The 22,724-nt window shown below is 37.4% G+C and overlaps 1 protein-coding gene across 1 annotated transcript in view; it reads right to left on the bottom strand.

Annotated features, from left to right (window-relative positions):
- The window catches only part of LOC136062485 (monothiol glutaredoxin-S15, mitochondrial-like), a 70,757-nt gene that overhangs the window by 5,711 nt on the left and 42,322 nt on the right, over positions 1–22,724 (bottom strand). The window lies entirely within an intron of this gene.

Raw genomic sequence — 22,724 nt, 5'->3', positions numbered from 1 at the left:
AGCGTTTTAGGGTGCCTTGGATTTGGCTGTTTTTTGGATCAGCAGTTGAATATTTTTCTTAAGGATAGAAAACTTCTCAAAGTTTGTAAATCCGAGGTATGTATTGACAATACTGTGAATTAACTAATCTTGATTTACTTTGAGTCTCAATTAGAAATTTGTGAAATTTGCAATTTCCCTTGAATAAACAATCACACATTTTCAAGGTACATAGCTATGTTCAATCAATTAATAATCAAAGTAAAAGTTGCATAAATGAAGAAAATAACTCTTGCAAGCTTGAGAAAATAAGGTGTACATTCCATTAAAACATGTCCCAAAAACAAACAACATATATATAATATAAGGAAAACTACATTATAAATATGGCAATTACATTATAAAGATAAGGATTCAACGTTTCAGTTTTATCTGAAACCCAGCCTTGGAAGTCTTGTCTGTTTGATTGGCTACTTCAGTAGGAGTCACCTTCTCTTTGTCCTTAGAGCCCTCTTTGGCAGGTATGGTGACCGAGACTAAGACCATTTCAAAACTTTGAGAAGCGTCCCCATCCTGTGGAATCTCTGCGCTTTTATTTGAGGACTTAGTCACATCAGAGGAGGTCTCCTTGGGAGCTTCAGTTTTTTTTTCTTGCTCCTGCTGATGGGGAAGAGAAGGATCTTGAGGCTGTGTCTCTTCAACAGGATCAGATACTGTAGGGGCTGCTTCACTGGTGATGGAAGGAAGGTCCGAGGCGAGGATGGCTGGAGGATAGTAAATTTTCTCTCGCTGCCTCAGCTCAGAAGAAGCCTCAACCCCAGCCTAGTTGAGGGCTTCAGTCCAAGTTTGAGTGCAGTAGGTTCGGCACACCGCGGGAACCTCTGCCCTGAGGTTTTCCTCGGTCTCAGCCACCCCGAGGTCATAACCATGCTGCTCTGCATTGTCCCTGGCCTTCTCGGCCTCATCCCTCTGCTTCTGGATCTTAGCTAACTTCTTCTGCAAAGCTGCAACTTGCTTTTTGGAAGAGGCCAGCTGTTGCTTGGCATCGCGCAGCTGCAGCCTCTGATCCTCGGCCTGTCTTTGAGCACCCTCCAAAGCAAAGTTAGCACTCTTCCTCGCCCGCTCTTCCTCCGACAATTTTTTCCTTAAGTCCTTGTTGGACTGATCAACGATATTGAAGGAATTCACAGCTACCACACGCCTTGATCTCTCATCTTCCAGCTGCTGGTAGCAGGAGTTGGTTATCTCCTTAACCCTGAAAGTGGCTTGGACAGCCTAATAGAAAAGGGTGGTCATCTTTTGAAATTAAAGGAAAAGAAGAAAAAAGAAAAATGAGAAATGAGGGGAGTTGCATACCATGCCAAGATATCGTTTAAGGTTGAGGAAGACCTCTGGCCTCCTGATAGACCACAGCTCGGCCATATTAGTTGGGAGTAGTAGAGCTTTTTCCAGAGCCGAGGCCACACAGCATCCAATGCCTCCATGGAAGTCCCTGATGGATGCATCATCCCTCGGGGGCTCACCATTGATCATCGGCGCTGGAAGCCAAGCCTGAGGCTCGGGTGGCTGGCTGTCTCTTCTCTCTGAGACTCTTTGCCTTCCAGCTCTAGTTTTTTGCTGTTTTACAGCACGTTAGGGGTCTTCTGATAAAGGACGAGACCTCTCAGCATCAACCACATCTTTACCTTTCTGCTCTCCTTTCCTCTTCGGATCAGAAGGTTCAAGCCTAGGGGGCAAAGATGGCTGAGAAGGAGGAAGAGGATGTTTAGGAGGGGGTGGAGGAAGTTTAGGCTGAGATGATCCTCCATTAGCGTCTTTCCCAGGCTGGGATTCTATTAATTCCAGCAAACTTCTTTGAGATTTTCTTTGAATGCCCATCTCACCCAAACTAGCCGAGGTACTCTCGGGGGATGGAGATCTGAATACTTCAAATTCTTCTGGGGAGTCTATCAAGTTTATGACTCCCTTCGTTTCTTCTTCTTTTTCTTCTTCTCTTTCTTCCTCCTCTTCCTTGACAATGGGTTGAGACAAAGATGCTTCTATGGAGGGGACACCCACAAAAAGCGGCTGGGAGATGGTTGTGCCTTCTGGGATAGGAACATCCTTAGGAAGAAGAAACCCCTCCGCAGCGACACTGATGCAATGAAGACGTGGATCGCGAGCTTTGTGTAGTAGTGGTAGAGGCGTGCCCTGTTCAGGGTAACAAAACCGTGCGGAGGTTGCAAAGCATGCCAGCCAAAGGATCGGACGTTGCAAAAGCATGCCCAAAGCAAACAATACCTTTGATGGGCACTGCATTCAAAAGCGCCTTTTTGTAGGGAGATTTTCCCGTACAAGCTCTTTGTCCGCTTTGGGGAGCCAAGCCCGCACGGTTTTGTTCTCAAGCGACATGGGAGGTTAGGATTTTCACCTTTGAGACTTGACACCTTAGTCCCACATTGGCAAGAGATGCGCCCCACTCATGCTTTATAAGTGCTTGGCACAAGCATGAGTGTACCACTATTACACAAGGTGTCAAGCCTCAAAGGTGAAAATCCTGACCTCCCATGTCGCTTGAGAACAAAACCGTGCGGGCTTGGCTCCCCAAAGCGGACAAAGAGCTTGTACTGGAAAATCTCCCTACAGTTGATAATAGATGAAGGTGCACTGCCTCTTCTTGAAAAGCTTGAAATTGGACCTTCCCCACTACTAAAGGAGGTGCTCTTTGGCATCCACCATCTGAAAAGCCTAAAAACTCTAAAATTTTGGGAAATTCAAACCAAATTCATTCTTAGTCTGCCACCAGATGAAGGCCCTGATTTTGGGAAAGTTAAGCATATTCCCTCAATCGCCTTTTGGTATAGGACTCGTGGAGAAGACTACATTTGGTACACACTTGGTAATTCAAATTTGTTAAAGCGCCTGTGAAGTTGATTCTTGGAGGACCAAAGTGCCCACACCACTTTCAAGAAATTACAAGTACATTCCCACCCATTTATTTATTATTATTCTTTTACATTTACTATAAATTACCAAAGTCTTTCACACATACATTTACAGGCACCATATTTCATAAGCAACTACTCTATTTTGTTAACCAAATTCAACTCAGAAAATGTTTCTCAAATTAAAAAAAAAAAAAAAAATTCTTCAACTCAGAAAATGATCATAAACATTGTTTCCGGTTGGTAACATATTGAAAATTTAATGGTTCTCCTTCCTTGTTTTTTCCTCTTTCTTATACTCAGCTTCTAACAAATAAATAGCTTCTATTATGACAATTAGCTTGAAACTAATCAAGAATTTTATAGATATCACTGTGAGTAGCATGAAGCAATAATTGGACAACAAGCATTGTTCAAATTCTAATTTGTAGACAACTCTTACCAAGCTTGTTTATTGTGGACAAGAAAGATGTTTGAGTGCATAAGTTTTACTTGCCTATGAATTATAGTTGGTAAGCCTGAATTTCCCCCTTTCACACATGATAGGCCTTTTTCTTTTTGTATTTTTTATTACATTTATCTTTTTATTTATATTGCTCTTGTTAATACTGTTAGGCTTAGCTTCAAATGCCAATGTTTCGAGGATTTTCAAGTGCCTGATCAAACAAGACACTGTTCTTTTCTCAACCAACCGGAACAACCCAAATAGTTGCTGAAAGTTCAATATGGGTATGAAATACCCTTGAACGTTTAGACCCCCAAATACAAAAATACCAATTCAAGCTATTTAACAAACAACGTATGTGCGAAAACTGATAAATACCTTATACCAGAATTGAGGAACGATCTAAACCATAAATAATCACACACACAATAGTAATTAAATGGTAAAGATAAAGGGAAGAGAAATGCAAACACAAGGACAACACTCGATGTGTTATCGAAGAGGAAACCGAAGCTCTCGGCGTAAAACCTCTCCGCCGCCCTCCAAGCGGTCAATAATCCACTAGAAAATGCAGTTGGGATACATGAACAGCAATAGACCCTCCAAGCCTAATCTACCCAGGTACCTAAGCCCTCCAAGCTTCCTGCTCCAACGAGGTTGCGCCGAACTTTTTTCTTTTCTAGCTTACCGGATTCCGCTACTTGACCATAGCATCAACCAATGTATATTGGTTCCTTCCCAAACTGCTTCCCTAAGCACCAAATGAACCTTCTCACAGACGTGGGTGTAGTGAGATAAGGATTTGGTAAAAGGCCTCTCAAGGATATGACAATGGAGAGGAAGAGAGTAGAGGAATTTGAAGAGTCTCTAAGGTAAAGATTGGGGATGAGGCAATCTTGTTTTTCTCTAGGGTTTCTCTTACAAAATTCTCTCTGGAAGCTCTCTCAATTTAGTGGGTATAAGGGTGTATATATAGTAGGGTGAGAAGGGAATGCAAAACGTCAGTTTTTGCCAAACAGGGTTTACTCGCGGCTTGACCTCGTGGCTTGTCCAAGTCGCGAGTTCCAGTCGCGACGTAACGGCCTGGACAGCCTGGAACTTTTGTCCTGTAGCGTGACAGCTAGCGCGACCCTTCAGCTTCCTAGTGTGCCTCTCACGTGCCTGCCTTTCGCGATCCACCCGCGAGCCCTAGCCACGAGACTCTGTTTTTCTTGCACACTCTTGAGCTTTTCTTCACATCTTCTCACACACTACCCTTACAATTTTCCCACCTAAATACAGGGTTACTAAATGCTAAATTACAAGCAAATTGGTCACGGAATAAAGCCAATTAGATGGTTGATTAAATTCAACCTTACAATCTCCCCCTTTGGCTATTCCGTGACAAAACCCTACAACAGACTCTAGACTTAAAACGTGAGTTGGGAACAGTTGGAAAACTCACTCACACTTAACTCTAGATTCTGTAAAGCTCTTGAACATATGAATAAGTAACTCCTGAAACACAATAACATAACAATATCATTGTATGCAGAAAACTTAATAAGCATATGGAGCAAGGTAAGCATGATCAAGCAAAAATGAACATAAGCACAAAAGCAATAATTCAAGGCAAGATCAGCAACAGTAGTCACTTAAACAAAAGTGATTACTATGTTCATTCACACAGGAAATGAACATCCGGACATGCAAAAGTGATTAAGTCAATTGAAGAGAATCATTTTGCAAGTCCAACACTCAACCAATGCATACAAACATATATGCATCTAGGAACAATCCTACAAGTGCACAAGAGTGTTGTACTTAAGATAATGCAAGGTATTAACAAGTACCAAAACACAAAAGCATAAAGGCTGCATAAGCAAAGTTTTGCAAATACATGGCACAAACCATAAAAGCCTACAAGTATGCAAAAGTGCTAGAAATAACCCTCAAAGCTTACAAAAGCAACAATGGGTACTGAGTAACAACTTAAAGTACAGAAGCTGAAAAACATAAGATGGATACAGAATAATGATAAAAACTAAAAAAAACAGTAAACAAAAATCTATTAGCTGAAATCTCCCCCTTTCGCTGAGCTCTCCCCCTGCCAACAGCATCTCCACCTTTTTGTCATGGAATAGCTAGTCGTCATGATCTTCCAGCTTCCTTTGAATTTCATCCAATTGAGTTTGAATCGAAGTAAACTTCGTATCCCATCGAAAGTTGAGATGATGCAAGATGGAAGTAAGATCGGACATCTTTGAACTGAGTTCATGAACAGAAGCTACAATAGAGTCTAGCTTCTCGTCTGCCGGGAGTGAGTTGGAGCGCGAGCCACTGTGGGACGCAGAAGTCTCTGTTTTGATTCCCTTCTTGCTATGACTGATGCTAGCATTGAAAGTGCGCATGTTGATTGGACATGATTTTGTGCAGGGAACTTCATTCTCAGACGGATGGATCTCTTTACGCTTCAGAATCCGTGAGATGAGACAGCAAAATGGGATGCACATCCTTGATTCTGTTCGAAGAACGGTTTTGTGAAGGATATGAAATACATGTGCACAGATGTCAATCTCGACATCAGAAATCAGATCATAAAGAAACAATGCACGCCTGAGATTCATATACCCTGTGCTGGATAGGGGATACAAGTTGTGAAACATGACTATCGTGAGCACCCTCAATTTTGGAGGGAGAAAGGAAACACTGACTGAGTTTCCTTTCGAGGAAAATTCCATATTATCCCCAAGAGCTGCTTTAAGTAGTTCTTCATCTAGATGAAGATCATCATAGACCGGTGAGATCCCAAGTATTGGCCTGTTGATGTGCAGAATCTCTGCTAGATATGCGGGAGAGACTGAGAAACTTTTTCCTCGAACCCAGCACTTAAGTTCATCTCCTTCAACAATTGCATTGGCATAAAACTCTTTTACCAGATCTTCAAATGCATCATCAAGATCAGAAAGGAGATAATTCCAATCCTTGCGAGCAAACCATTGAGAAATGTTGATGTCAAATAGAGAATGTTGGTCAAAGACTCTTTCAATCAGAGGTGTCGCCTTTTTGAAGTAATTTTCATGAGTCTGAAAGGCAGCATACGATCGAAACTTGTTGGGATCGAACATACCAGATGGAGAACGAGCCCGCTTTGGTCTAGGAGAGAAATCATCAATTTCAATGACATGTTCCTTTCCTTTGCTGCTTCCTTCTTTCACAGCTGATCTCTTGAATGGAGACATTTTCACTCTGCACTATAATTTGAGACATACACAAACACCAAACACGACACCAAACATTATTAGCATTTTGTCAGTGCCATACCATGGATAATAGGGGAAACCCTAAACACTTGAAATTTAAGATCACACCATGACAATGAGTGTATGTAAACAATCAACACCATAAGAAGTACACAAGATCAAAATGATCAGTGTATGGACCAGCACAACCATACATTATACTCCGAAAATCAGAAACCCATGTTTGAACAGGAGAAATCACAAATCACAACAACATCTTCACAAAACGAAACAAATTGCCCAAATCAGGAAGAAAAATTGGTAAGGAAGAAAACCCATACCTTTTTGTTGAAGATTTGAGAGAAAATGATGCAGAAATGGAAGATTTTCAACGAGAAACTCGCAGAGGTTGTGAGAGTAAAATGAGGAAGACAATGAACAGTCACACAAGTATAAGGGAAAACTGAAAAACAATTTTAAAGTCGTCTTTAAAATGCAAAACACGCATTTTTCGCGACTGAATCAAGTAGCCAGTAAGTCGCCAGATTGAGCCGCGAAACACTATGAGGAGAAAAACTTGAGAATTTCTCTAAGTGTTTTTCGCGACTGGAAGGTCTACCCGCGAGATAGTCACGATATGAGCCGCGAAATTCCCTGAGTACCTCTCGCGACTGGACCTTCCACCCGCGATACAATCGCCACACTGACCCGCGAAAAGTGCACAACTCAAATTTTGAAAAAATTTTCTAAGTCTTTTTCGCGACAAGGGTACTGACTCGCCAGTAAGCTGCGAAAAATCTCTGAGTGAGCTCGCGACTGGTACATGTGACTGGGCCAACCCGTGACTTAGTCGCCAAAACAGGGCAACATTGTTTTTGAAATTTTTAACATTTTACAAAAACAAAGTACTTTCCAAAAACAAAACAAAACACTCAAAAATCTTTTTGTGTTTGATCAACAAAGATTGAGCATGTGAAAACACATTTAATCAAGTACAATCACACAAATGAATATGGCATTCCTTGAACATAGACTTGTGTGTTGTGTGTGGATATCGAAAATGAGATAGTCCCTAGTCCAATGTGAAGCTTCAATGATCAATTCAATCAAGGCATACACAACTAGCACTAGAAAATGTGACCTATCTCAATTATAGAAACATGCATATATGACCTCCCACAAAAAGACTTGATAACAATTCTCTGAAGCTTTTCATTTGGCTCCATATTCAACATATCATTTGCAACTTTTGAGCAAAGAAAATCTCATTGTGAGATAGATGCCTAAAATTTTAGATATTTCAGTTGATGAATTAGCCTTTGGCTTTTTGAGCATCACACATTTTATTTTGGTCACTTTCCCTTTTTCCTAGTCAAATACTAGTATGTGCGACAGGCTTTTGCAGCTTTATATCTCTTTTCATTTGGAGATTTATATTTAGAGAGCTCTTTTTAAAGCAAAAAAAACAAAAAGTGGGAAGATATATAGGCATGATTCTATGCATGTCTCAAGATCAACAAGACTATTCACTAATCATTCATGACAAGGTTGGAGATCTATTTACAACAATCACATAGATTTCAGAATTTCTTCCACAATGATATGAGTGCATGAGAGACAAGCTAAGCTCGTTAAATGCACACCACCATAAGTACAAAGGTACAAGGCAAAACATGCTTTGAGACAAAACTCAAAAAAGCAATCAAACCTTTTGGATTTTCAAATTTTTATGTGTTTTTTAGATTTTTGACACAAAGCAAATTTGACACAAAAATAAACAAACAGAAGACACACAAAACAAACCACACAAAGCAACTAAAACACAATAAGATATCGTGGAGGATTGAGTTTAAGGAATGATACCGACACCAATTGTCTTACGCAATGATTCAAACCTTGGGCCATCAAGAGGTTTGGTGAATATGTCTGCTTTTTGATTTTTAGTATTGATGAATTCTAGACATACTATCTTGTCTTCTACCAAATCCCGAATGAAGTGATAGCGGATCTCGATATGCTTTGATTTGGAGTGCTGAACCGGATTCTTTGACAAGTTTATGGCACTCGTATTATCACAGAACACACACATAGTGTCTTGAGAAATGCCATAGTCATGCAATAACTTTTGCATCCATAACAGTTGTTCACAACAACTTCCTGCTGCAATATATTCAGCTTCAGCCGTTGACAGCGATACTGAATTCTGCTTTTTGCTCATCCATGAAACCAAGTTATTTCCAAGATAGAAGCACCCTCCAGAAGTACTTTTTCTATCATCTATGCACCCTGCCCAGTCAGCATCTGAATATCCTGCCAAACACTCATTCGAATCTTTTGTATACCAAATCCCATATGCAGATGTGCCATTTACATAGCGAATGATTCGCTTAACTGCTGTTAAGTGGGATTCTTTAGGAGCAGCTTGAAACCTTGCACAGACTCCGACACTGAATGCAATATCCGGCCTACTTGCTGTGAGATAGAGAAGGCTGCCAATCATACTCCGATAAAGGGTTGGATCAACGTCAACACCGGCTGCATCTATGCTCAACTTTGCCGAGGAATTCATGGGAGTAGCTGTATGTTTCTTGGTGTCCAGACCAAATCTTTTGACAAGGTTTTTGGCATACTTTTCTTGAGAAATAAATATACCATCTCTTCGTTGCTTTACTTGAAGTCCTAGAAAGTAGTTCAACTCTCCCACCATACTCATTTCAAACTCCCTTTTCATTTCTTCCGAGAACTCATGAGCTAGTTTATCAATTGTGGATCCAAATACAATATCATCCACGTACACTTGAGCGACAAGGAGGGATTTTTCATCTCTTTTAACAAACAATGTACGATCTGCTTGACCTCTCTTGAACCCACGATCCAATAAATAGGTAGTGAGACGGTCATACCATGCTCTTGGCGCCTGCTTCAACCCATACAAGGCTTTCTTCAGTCTTAGTACATGACCCGGAAAGTGAGGATCTTCAAACCCCTTTGGTTGTTCAACGAAAACTTCTTCATTGAGAAAGCCATTTAAGAAGGCACTCTTTACATCCATTTGGTACAACTTGAAATCCATGATGCATGCTATGGATAAGAGAATCCGAATGGATTCTAATCTTGCTACCGGAGCGAAAGATTCATCAAAATCTATGCCTTCCACCTGAGTATACCCTTGAGCCACCAATCTAGACTTATTTCTGATAACTTCACCATCTTCATTCGTTTTGTTCTTAAAAATCCACTTGGTGCCGATCACATGTGTATCTTCTGGCCTTGGAACCAATTCCCACACATCATTTCTGACAAATTGGTGTAGCTCCTGGTGCATGGACTCTACCCAATTCTCATCCTTCAGTGCTTCTTCCACCTTTTTGGGTTCAAATTGAGCAAGATAACAGTTGTATGTTACATGGTTAGCAGTATACTTTAGCCCTTTTCTCAAACGAAGTCCTTCGTTCACATCCCCAATAACATTACTTGATGGGTGATTAAGTGTCACTCTTGATGAGGGTTTCTTGGAAGTTGAGAGTTCCTCATCACGAGAAATTGGGGTTTGAATTTCTGGAGGAGTAAGTGGACTTGAGACTTCCTGTGTTGATCTAGTCTCTCTTCTTGATACAAGAGGTGTGGTCTCCTTTTCGGGTGTTACTTTCTCAGCATCATCACTTAAAGGCATATCATCATCATCCTCATTCTCCTTGAGTTTGAGCCCCTTGCCATCATCTTCAATTTCCTTTTCAGATATGGTGTCATCTATGACCACATTGATTGACTCCATCACCGTCTTAGTGCGCTTGTTGTACACTCTATAAGCTCGGCTATTCGTGGAGTATCCTAGGAGTATTCCTTCATCACTCTTAGCATCAAATTTTCCCGGATTTTCCCTGTCATTTAGAATATAGCATGTGCTCCTAAATACTCTGAAATACTTCACCTTGGGTTTCTTTTCTCTCCATATTTCATATGACGTCTTCTTTGTTCCCGCTCGGAAATAAATTCTATTACAAATGTGGCAAGATGTGTTCACAGCTTCTGCCCAAAACCTTTGAGGTATGTTTTTGTTGAGTAGCATGACTCTAGCCATCTCTTGGATCACCCGGTTCTTTCTTTCGACCACTCCATTTTGTTGTGGAGTCTTTGGAGCTGAAAATTCCTTCTTGATGCCATGCTCTTCACAAAATGATTCAAATTTAGCATTCTCGAATTCCTTCCCATGATCACTTCTGATTTTGACTATGGGAACCCCTTTTTCATTTTGCAATCTCTTGCATAATCTTTGGAGTTTATCACATGCTTCAGACTTCTCTCTAAGGAATTCCACCCAAGAGTATCTTGAAAAATCATCAACTATCACCATAATATATCTCTTTCCCCCTAGGCTTTCAGTCCTTGTAGGCCCCATTAAATCTACGTGAAGAAGTTCCAAACATCGTGAGGTAACAATCACATTCACCTTGGGATGGTTTGCTTTTGTTTGTTTCCCCATTTGACATACTCCACATATAGTCTTCTCCACCTTTCCAAACTTTGGAAGTCCCTCAACGGCCTCAAGTTTAGAGACTTTACATACTTGTTTGAAGTTCGCATGTCCAAACCTATGATGCCAAAGTTTCAGCATATCAACACGAGCACTTCTACACGAAATAGGTGTCGTAGGCACTACTCCATAGCAGTTATCGGTAGTCCTATTTCCTTCCAAGACTTGAATCCCTTTCTCATCAATGATTATGCACCCCTTCTTTGAGAATTGAACAAGAAAATCTTCATCACATATTTGAGTAATACTTAGGAGATTTGCCTTCAATCCTTTGATGTATAGAACTTCTTTCAACAAAGGTAATCCGGGTATTTCAACCGTCCCTTTCCCGAGAACTTGAGCATGACTCCCATCACCAAAAGTCACATAATCACATGCTTTCTCTTTAAGAGTCTTAAACAGTGATTTATCTCCTGTCATATGACGAGAACATCCACTGTCAAGGTACCATAGACATGAATTAAATACCTTCAATGAGGTGTGCATAAACATACAAGCATGAGACAAGCATTCTTGACCATCAAACAAAAATTCATTGTTATTATCAATGCTTATTCCAGATTGAGTTTTCCTTTTCAAATTATCAACCTTTTCACACAATGATCTATTTCTTCTTTTGTATTTCTCAATCAAAGAGCTAGACACACATAGACTATTGTGAAGAATGTGGTTCTTGCTTTCAAAATATTTCAGCATATGAATGAACATCCTAGCATGTTTCCTGGATTTAATTAGCTCTAAGAGTTCATTATTAGAGTATCCCTCAAATATACTCACAGAGTCATTATCACAAACACTTAAACCACAATTCAGCATGACCTTTTTTACAGCTGCATCCATAGCCAAGGGGTCTAGGATCGCACTCAGGTAATCAAACCACAAAGAGTGCACCTGCTCTGATACCAATTGAAAGTTCAATATGGGTATGAAACACCCTTGAACGTTTAGACCCCCAAATACAAAAATACCAATTCAAGCTATGTAACAAACAACGTATGTGCGGAAACTGATAAATACCTTATACCAGAATTGAGGAACGATCTAAACCATAAATAATCACACACACAACAGTAATTAAATGGTAAAGATAAAGGGAAGAGAAATGCAAACACAAGGACAACACTCGATGTGTTATCGAAGAGGAAACCGAAGCCCTCGGCGTAAAACCTCTCCGCCGCCCTCCAAGCGGTCAATAATCCACTAAAAAATGTAGTTGGGATACATGAACAGCAATAGACCCTCCAAGCCTAATCTACCCAGGTACCTAAGCCCTCCAAGCTTCCTGCTCCAACGAGGTTACGCCGAACTTTTTTCTTTTCTAGCTTACCGGATTCCGCTACTTGACCATAGCATCAACCAATGTATATTGGTTCCTTCCCAAACTGCTTCCCTAAGCACCAAATGAACCTTCTCACAGACGTGGGTGTAGTGAGATAAGGATTTGGTAAAAGGCCTCTCAAGGATATGACAATGGAGAGGAAGAGAGTAGAGGAATTTGAAGAGTCTCTAAGGTAAAGATTGGGGATGAGGCAATCTTGTTTTTCTCTATGGTTTCTCTTACAAAATTCTCTCTGGAAGCTCTCTCAATTTAGTGGGTATAAGGGTGTATATATAGTAGGGTGAGAAGGGAATGCAAAACGTCAGTTTTTGCCAAACAGGGTTTACTCGCGGCTTGACCTCGCGACTTGTCCAAGTCGCGAGTTCCAGTCGCGACGTAACGGCCTGGACAGCCTGGAACTTTTATCCTATAGCGTGACAGCTGGCGCGCCCCTTCAGCTTCCTAGTATGCCTCTCACGTGCCTACCTTTCGCGGCTTGCCAGTCGCGATCCACCCGCGAGCCCTAGCCGCGAGACTCTGTTTTTTTTGCACACTCTTGAGCTTTTCTTCACATCTTCTCACACACTACCCTTACAATTTTCCCACCTAAATACAGGGTTACTAAATGCTAAATTACAAGCAAATTGGTTACAGAATAAAGCCAATTAGATGGTTGATTAAATTCAACCTTACAGTTGCTATAATCTTTCAATCTTCTATATTTTTTCCTCTTTCTTATACTACTGCTTAAAACTAAACTGCTTCTATTTTACCAATTAGCTTGAAACTAATCAATAATGTTATAGATATCATTGCGAGTAGCATAAAGCAATAATTGGACAACAGCCATTACTCAAAATTCTAAATTTGTAGAAAATTCTTTTACTAATGTTATAATTCACATTACCAATTTTTTTTTTTTTTTTTGGTTGCAATAGGAAAGACATTTGACTGCTCAAGTTGTACTTGCCTGTGAATTATAGTTGGTAAGCCTGCACTTCTCTTTTTTGCATTTTTCTATTACATTTTATTTATTTTTAATTTGTATTGCTATTTTTCTTACAGTTAGGCTTCAAATGCCAATGTTTCAAGGATTTTCAAGTGCTCAACCAACCAGAACATCACCAGTTGTTTCTCCCCTGCTTGACGCCTTTGTTATTGTATTGTTGTAATTGTGTTATCTTTTCTGTATAAAGCATGTGAACCTCTTGAACTCATGCTACCCAAAGAGTGATGTTTTAGTTGAATTGTATTTGTTGTCATTAGAGTGGTTTGAGTATGCCAAGTGTTTCATTGGTAAGCTCGCATGTAATGGCTTTGATTGGCTAAAAATTCTATATAATGACATTTGCATATAATTTGTGAAAGAGTAAACTATACATAAATGTATATGACATTTGACCTATAAAAAAATATATGTATGTGTTTTCTTTATTCATGCAAAGAAAAAACAAATGAGAAAACTTTTATGAACAAGATTCTTTGTTCAGATTGGGGAGTGTCCTTTACTACCTTTAAATACTAAGATTGTGGTGCCACCATTTCTGCTTTGTGTTGTTTTCACTGTTGCTGTGTTGCTGCCTAGTTCATTGCAGGTTCTGTTTTTGATATTTGGTAAGTGTTTTCTGTGTTGCTTCTTATTTTGAACCTCTTGTATTGTGATTCTTGTTTCAATAAATCTAACTCACCCATCTAAATAAAAAAACAAACTAAAATTTTTTGCCTTATGCACTGTTCATAATGATAAAATCTTTAGTCCGCGTCTAATCAATAAACTAAACGCAAGTTCAATTAGTATTAAACACTATGGATTCAGATATGATGCGTCTCCCCAAAAGGCCTTAATATCTTACAACCTAATTTTTGGCAACAAAATCCAATTCTTACATTCCAAATCCTGGAGTCTGATAAACTATAACTTCCTTGTTTCTTTCTCAAATGATCAGAGTTAGTTATTCTATTTCAAAATATAACTTCCGCCTCTGATAATCTCTATATATTAGGAGGATTCAAAAAGTTAGTTATTGTCTTTTTTTTTTTCCAAAAATACCCCTAATTTAATTAACTTATCCTTATTCTTAAACATAAAAATAAGGTTAAAATCGTAAATGGATAAAAAAACCTACCCATTTTATAAAACTACTCCATATTCTATAAAACTATATCCTGGAGTCTGCTTTGTAATTTTCTAATCCAAGTTGTATCCCTTCAACAGGAATTTACCAAATGATCAAATTTTGGATGTTTTCCTTCGTTCTTCTTGGCTATGAAAGTGTAAACGCTAATGGATGGCAGTGTGTCATGAAAGTGTAAACGCTAATAAATAGTATTAAGGCACAATGTGATTTTCTTACAAGAGACGCATCAGAATTAATTGAAAGATTTTTGTAGGTGAGTACATACTACATACTCAGTAAAAAAAAAGGAGAGAACATAAATATAAAACCGCTATGTTAAATAGAGGGCTATTGAGCCACTGATAGGCCCTAATTTAACATCCAATGCAGAGAGTTTGGAAGTTGGAACGAATGGGACCCCCATGGTGCAGGCTATTAACAATTTCCAACACATATAAGTAACAAGGACAACGCTTAAATAGTCTTCTAAATGTACCCCATATGGATTGGTAGTTGGAGAATAATAACGGTATGATTAAGAAATTAATACCAACGTTAATCTGTATTTAAGAAAACAAAGTATTGTGATATGTAATATAACACATTTAAACAGTGTGCATTATATTATACTAAATGAGTGAATTCATGATTATTCAATTATTTATGTTAAGTTGCACAATTATTATTTTTAGATCCTTTGATAGAGAGCGAGCACATAATTGGTTTGGATTGTGAGTATTCACCTAACTCTTTTTTGGAGAAGAAGCCTAACTCATATCTAGCAATGAATGGTTTCAGAAATAAATACCAAAACTACACATTTCATCAACATGGGGAAACAAACACACCCTTAAATTGCGAAATCATTATGAAGTAAATTACTCCAAGTATTTCTTGAATTTTATCAGCTAGCTACAACAAAGATACTAATTGTCAAGGGGGTACATGGTATTGATTTTTTAACAAATATACCCCAGAGTACTCCTAAGAGTAGCGAAGTCTTGTATGTAAGCCACCAAATTATGCCCAACACATAATTTCTCAATCATTGTATCATTATGGAATAGAGTTCAGAAGGAAGATATTTTTGTTTAACCACAACCATCTTTATAAAGAAAATGAAAGAGTGATATCTCACTATTGTTCAACTTATTAATAGTAGTGTAATGATTCATTTATAATGCGTTTTTAGCATCCTTGAAGCTTCCAATACACATTATCTATGGCAAAATGCTCTAAGAAATTATCCTTTGGCACCAAGACCAAGTCTTCTACTTGGAACTCTCACTGTGTATTTCTCCAGAATTTACAGAATACATACCAAGAACTAATACCCTAAAAATGTCCCACCAGGGACAATTTTAACACCATGAATTTTCAATCCAAGTGTTGCAAATATGTTATCAGTTATAAAAGCATTGCCTATGTAGTAATCAAACACCGTAGTTAAGGCCTGAAAGAAAATTTTGAAAAGGACACTATGAATTTTCATTCATAGATCAACTTTATTGCAATCATGATCCAAGTTGGAGAACTAATAGATTCATAAAGAATTTCACAGTCAAGAAAAGCAGCAGTAGTGACAAAATTTGATAGTAATTTTTTCAAATATACTCAAAGAATGTCATCTGCTAAGTTGCAACTTCTAATTTGATCTGTTTCATAGTCTAGAACTATAATAATAATATAAAAATTAAAGAATCAGTAGTTACACTAATTTTTTAGGCTGCTTGATAAAACTTAAGAGGATAAAAAATTAATTGAAGTGAGATAGGCATGCCAAGAGGATAAAAAATTAATTTTATAACCTTCTGTGGATAGGCATGCCAACCCTCCATCTTGAGCAATACTTGATGCATAACTGATTGAAGTGAGATAGGTGCAAACAATGCAATATTTGGAAATTTGTTTGAGTCTTTGAGGACCATGATCCAAGCAAAGGTAAAATAAATAATAAATAAAAAAGTTCAAAGATTGAAAGGATTAGAACTAAGATTAACCATTTCAATTTATAAAATTTTAAAAGAGCATAAGTATTAATAAAAATAAAATTGATAATATGCATCTGGCAATCTCTAACATACCTAGTACAAAAAATTATGAAAATTTCTAAGGCAACCATAAAACACATGAAAATTTTGAGTAGGGAAGAGAATAGGCAGTAAAAAATAGATAAAAGGCATAAAACAAAAGGAATTTTTTCCTTATGGCAAAGGGCTCCAGAAACTTGGCTAAAAGATGAAATCTTTTTACTTAAGACCAACTATAACATTATTTATGTTGGGTTCTACTTCTTGCAAAATAATGACCAACTGTTAATACACTACTTAACCTCACCTACAGTAGCCACACATAATAGAAGGTTGACACTTAGCTTGGGTTTTTTTGGCAGTTATGGTGTGTAGTTATATATGATTTTGTAGTATTAGTTCTTACTCCATTGCCATTCATAGTGATTATAGAGTCCTGCAACTCTGGGAATTGGTTCTTCTTGGTCTGGAGATTAATGACTATGTATTTCAGGTCCATAAAGGTATTCTATCAAGGAAAGCCACTTTCAGAAGCTCAGAAGTATCATAACTCATTCATTTGATTTGTGGGATTTGGCTGAACTACCAGATATGAATTTACCTTGATTAACTACCATCAGAAAATCTTGTGGCTTTTTCAACATCCAACAAAAGTCATGAACACATACGCCTCCGCATATGTTGTATTAAATACACCACATTAGACTTCTAGTTATGTACCTACACTAATCTTAACATGACTAATGTCAGAGACCTAAGATCACTGCCAATTACCTAGAGCCTTGGACAACTCTACCTGCACAAAAAAATAAAATAAAAATTTGAGCCTTTACTTTCCTCTTGACACTGAAGTATTTGTTCCTCAAATTTTATATGTCATGAGCAGATTATGCGTTTGGCTTCAATCATCGATCTGTGGGATCCATTTGTGAAAGTTCAAAAAGGGTATGAAACACCTTTGAACGTTTAGACCCCTAATTACAAAAATACCAATTCAAGCTTTATATCAAACAATTAATGTGCGGAATATGATAATAAGCTTATAACAGAATTGATAGAACAATCAAAGCCAAATATAAACACATCCACAGCAGTAAATATAAGGTAAAGATAAAGGAAAGAACGATGCAAACACACGGACAACACACGATGTGTTATCGAAGAGGAAACCGAAGTCCTCGGCGTAAAACCTCTCCACCGCCCTCCAAGTGGTGATACAATCCACTAAACAATATAGTTGGGATACATGAACAGCAGAAAACCCTCCAAGCCTAATCTACCTAAGTACCTAAGCCCTCCAAGCTTCTTGCTCCAACGAGGTTACGCCGAACCTATTTCTTCTCTAGCTTCCCGGATTCCGCTACTTGACCATAGCATCAACCAATGTATATTGATTCCTTCCCAAACTGCTTCCCAAAGCACCAAATGAACCTTCTCACAGACGTGGGTGTGGTGAGATAAGGATTTGGTAAAATGCCTCTCAAGGTTATGACAATGGAGAGGAAGAGAGTAGAGGAATTTGAAGAGTCTCTAAGGTAAAGATTGGGGATGAGGCAATCTTGTATTTCTCTAGGGTTTCTCTCACAAAATTCTCTCTGGAAGCTCTCTCAATTTAGTGGGTATAAGGGTGTATATATAGTAGGGTGAGAAGGGAATGCAAAACGTCAGTTTTTGCCAAACAGGGTTTACTTGCGGCTTGTCCAAGTCGCGAGTTCCAGTCGCGACGTAACGGCCTGGACAGCCTGGAACTTTTGTCCTGTAGCGTGACAGCTGGCGCGACCCTTCAGCTTCCTAGTGTGCCTCTCACGTGCCTGCCTTTCGCGGCTTGCCAGTCGCGATCCACCCGCGAGTCCTAGCCTCGAGACTCTGTTTTTCTTGCACACTCTTGAGCTTTTCTTCACATCTTCTCACACACTACCCTTACAATTTTCCCACCTAAATACAGGGTTACTAAGTGCTAAATTACAAGCAAATTGGTCACGGAATAAAGCCAATTAGATGGTTGATTAAATTCAACCTTACAATTTGTATTTACAAAAATCTGGATATGGATTAATAGATTAACAGAAATTGTGTTTCTTTGTTTCAAAAAAAAGTTTCTTACTGATTTCTTTTTTAAAGAATTTAACTACACCATAAAAAATTTATAAAATAAAAAACCCAAACCATTTTCTTAAAGAATTTAACTACACAATAATAAATTTATAAAATAAAAAACCCCAAATGCAGGTTCTCTTATTACCTTGACAGGTCGACTGTTTGGCTTGAGGTTGATCTTCTTGGTTGGACCTATATTCCTGGAATCATTCCAAATGTTAAAAGACCACATAGAAACCCAAAATTCAAATTCATTTAATTTTGAAATTTTGCAACAAAAATCTTTGTGATGCTACAGGTAATAATCATTTTTTTTTCCTCAAAAAGGAGATGAGAAAGAGAAAGAGCATAACAATTTAATTTTAGAGAAACAGAGTGAGAGATTTAGGGACCTGTTGAAATTGATGTCATGCCAAGCATGGAGAACATCTCCGTAGTTGAATTGAGGCCCTTTAAAGTCATTCACGAAATCTTTTAAGATTGAGATTCAACCACATAGTTCAGGAAAGATTGGTTTTTTGGTTGTCTGACCAAATGTATGGGAAACAGAGGAGATTGAGATGGAAATGAGAAGGGTCAGAACTCAGATTAGCAAGAGGTAAAAATAATTGAGCTTGTGTAATTAAGGAGACGTTTGAGACATACTTGAAAGTTTAAACGTTAATTTATAATCAATTGAGAAACTTTAAACATGATTTTAATCTTATATTGTCAATTGAGAGAGAGGAGTGAGAAGTAATAACAGATAAGGTGTAATAAATTTTAACCAAAAAATTTAAAAAAAAAAAGAAAAAAAGAAAAAGAAAAAAGCTAGATGGCTTAAATAAAAGAGCTAACCATAAAAGGCTCCACTTGGCAAAATCTCATACTCTCCCGCATGAGGTCTCTGCTTTTATATATATATGACTATTAATTGATATTGATATTGATTGCTGATTAAATATAGATTTCAAAGATAACTCCAAAAGTATTGGTGGATGGCTGTTAAAGCTTAAAGGATGTTATGAAGGGCGATCATGAGCTTAATTCTTATGAAAATCCCAAAACAAGAAATACAAATAAATAAATAAATAATGAAGAAATTCTAAGTTAGGAGCATTTAACATGGTGATTGTTTAGAGTAAGCAGTTTACCTGAAAATTATAAGTACTCAGCTGCTACCATTGTATTCAGGATCAGGAAAAAAAAAGTTTGATTTCTTCTCTCTCCCACAAAGAGTAATGCTACAATTTTACATGAGAAATGTGGAACAATATTTGAGAACACAATATACTAAGGTTCTTAGAAAATAATTTTCTGTACCGATAAAAGCGAAAATCTAATGTCTCTATTGGTAGAGGCTCTTGTGGATGATGTATCTGGTTTCCCATTCTGAACAAAGACGGTTGAGAACATTCCCAATCCCAACAAATAATTATGTTTACAACAGTTTTCTAATTCTTTTATATATTGATTCTAGAGGGACTTTTAGTATATGATGTACCTGGTTTACATGATCAATAAATTTGTTTCATTTTCTATAAAATAACCCCCCAATTTTTTATTTTTGTGTATGCAAAAGGGATCTCTTCTTACTAAAAAAAAAAAATTTCTGATTAATTACTTATTAAGAAAAATTGATAGTCTTTTTCATCGTCATAAAGGATGGAGTGCTCTAATTAATCACTGAAAGTAATCATAATGAGCTCCTTTTTAAAGAAAAAAAAAATTGTGGTACAATTGTAGAAAATAATTAATCACTCTATAATGTACTAGCTTGTCACTTTGCTTTGTTCACTGTTCAATGAAACTCTCAATTGTGGTACTAATGAGAACCCAATATGCATTACTACTAAAGAGAGAAAGAGGGACAACCTCAGGTACCCAGTTCTTGTATCCCATAAAACAAAGACAACGACAATAGCAAAGCCTTAGTTCCAAAAGCGTGGAGGTTGGCACTTGGCATTTATTCATTTAGTATCACCACTTTCTCAAGTCATTTTCACTCAATGTATGTTGGTTACCCATGTTTTCCTCCATGGGTTTTCCTTATCCTCCCTGAAGCATTCAACCTACCGCATTTCATTAGTTCTGTTTATCAATCTGAAACTTCAGTCTCTGTTTCACTCTGATTCTCCTTCCTAAATTTTATGGAACTTGCTCTAGGATTCTACATTGACTAATTCTAAGGTAAATTTGGCAGCTCTTCTATGTGGAAAATTAAAATTTTCTTCATGCAAGTTGCACAAATATCTACTTTCAAGACTATGGACTGAATTCCATGACAACTTGTTTGATGATTCCATCCTTGTCTTGATTAATTTGTTCTAGACTTTTCTTCTTTCATGACTCTTGGCTAGCAAGAGTCAATAGTTGGCTGTGCGTGGAATCATGATTTTGAAAGGAAAGCCTGTACCAACTCTCCTTGCAAGTTGGCATGCTAGTATTTTTTTTTAATGACATAGGAGAACTTTACTCAGATTAGTTGCACGTCGCAGAGTATACTGTATAACAATCCTCACTGTTAATCAAACTCCTACGGGCAACTAACCCCACCCGCCAAAACCAGTTACTGGGTAATCCAAGGGCTTTTCACCCTTGACGGGCTAAGTTGGCATGCTAGTATTGACTCACCCATTTCAACTTCACTATTCTTCTATGATTGAAGGATTAAAGATGTCACCCCAAATCTAATGTAAAAGATTATTCCATGATTTCTTGCTTATGAAGATTGAGATTATTGAGTGATTCTATTACTCAAAGAAACTATAATAGCGTATTTGATAAATCGAATTATATTGTTATACACTTTAAATTTAATCTGATATTGATAGTTTAAATTTAGTTTTAAGAACTATAGTTTTAAAAGAAGTCTTATGAATAAAGAAAATCCAATTGATATACTAATATATACACACACACACTAGGTTCTAATCCAAAATCATGTATTGGTACAATTTATTTATTTTTTAATATATTAATAAAATTGGAAAATTTTCAAATTTAAAATTAATAAAACCATACATATAACCAGTTATGTACAAAGAAATATAAAGAAGAAATTGTCATATTATCAATTCTAAAGAAGATTATATATATATATTTGATAGGTAATAAGACTTTTATTGAAAAAATTGAACATCATGTTCATGATGGTGAACACTTTGAACAATGAAACAAATACAAGAAGATCAAGAGCTAAAAGAAATAGAAACTAAAAAATCAGCTACAGCAGTACAGTTCGTACACCCCCAAATACGAGCCCAAAGAAACAGAGTACAAAAAATTAAACATTTTATATGTTCCAAAGTTCTCGCCTTGTCTTTAATATATAAATATATAAAAAATAACTCACTCATATTATCGCCTTAGCCCTCAACTCTTATTGAGTCAGCCTTACCTTTCCTCCATTTATCCATACAAAAATTTACAACCCCCGCTGGTCTTTGGTTAACCCCCCAATTAAGTTATAACTAAAAAAATGGTGTTCCTTCCAAGTCAAGCTTGTTGGATGGTGCCATTTTTTTCCAGATTAATTGGTATAAGATTTCTTCTTGCAAGTTGAACAAATATCTTCTCTATATCTAGATTCTAAACTAGTAAAATGAAAGCCCTATGACAAAAGGATGTACCTTCCATGAAAAAACTTGTCTTCATTGATTGGCTCAAAATTTCTTCCACATCAAATTTGTTGCGATAATGCCATATTTGTCTTGATTAAATTTTTGCAATATTTCTTCTCACAAGTAGCACAAATATCTTCATTCAAAATTTTTGACTACCAAGAGTCAAGTTAGCGTGCACATGGAAATTGGTTTCAAGTGGAAATATACAATATTGCCAAGTCATAAAGCTCTTGATACCACATGCGTAATAAATTAAGATAAGAATGGTTGATGAAGAATGAGATAGTTCGACGGGTCCACGATATTGTTTGGTTATTAAGCTCTCAACAATATCAAACAAGAAGAGCTGCATGGATAGTGATTTATTGATCCCTCCACTTTGTAGATTGAGATAACAAACTAGTGGACACCTTTTTCTAGCGCCAAGAAAAACTAATTTTCTAAGTTCAGAAAA

The sequence above is a fragment of the Quercus suber genome, unplaced genomic scaffold, assembly GCF_002906115.3.
Source record: "Quercus suber isolate HL8 unplaced genomic scaffold, Cork oak 2.0 scaffold_420, whole genome shotgun sequence".
NCBI classification, from domain to species: Eukaryota; Viridiplantae; Streptophyta; class Magnoliopsida; order Fagales; family Fagaceae; genus Quercus; species Quercus suber.
This window is presented reverse-complemented; position numbering and strand designations above follow the sequence as displayed.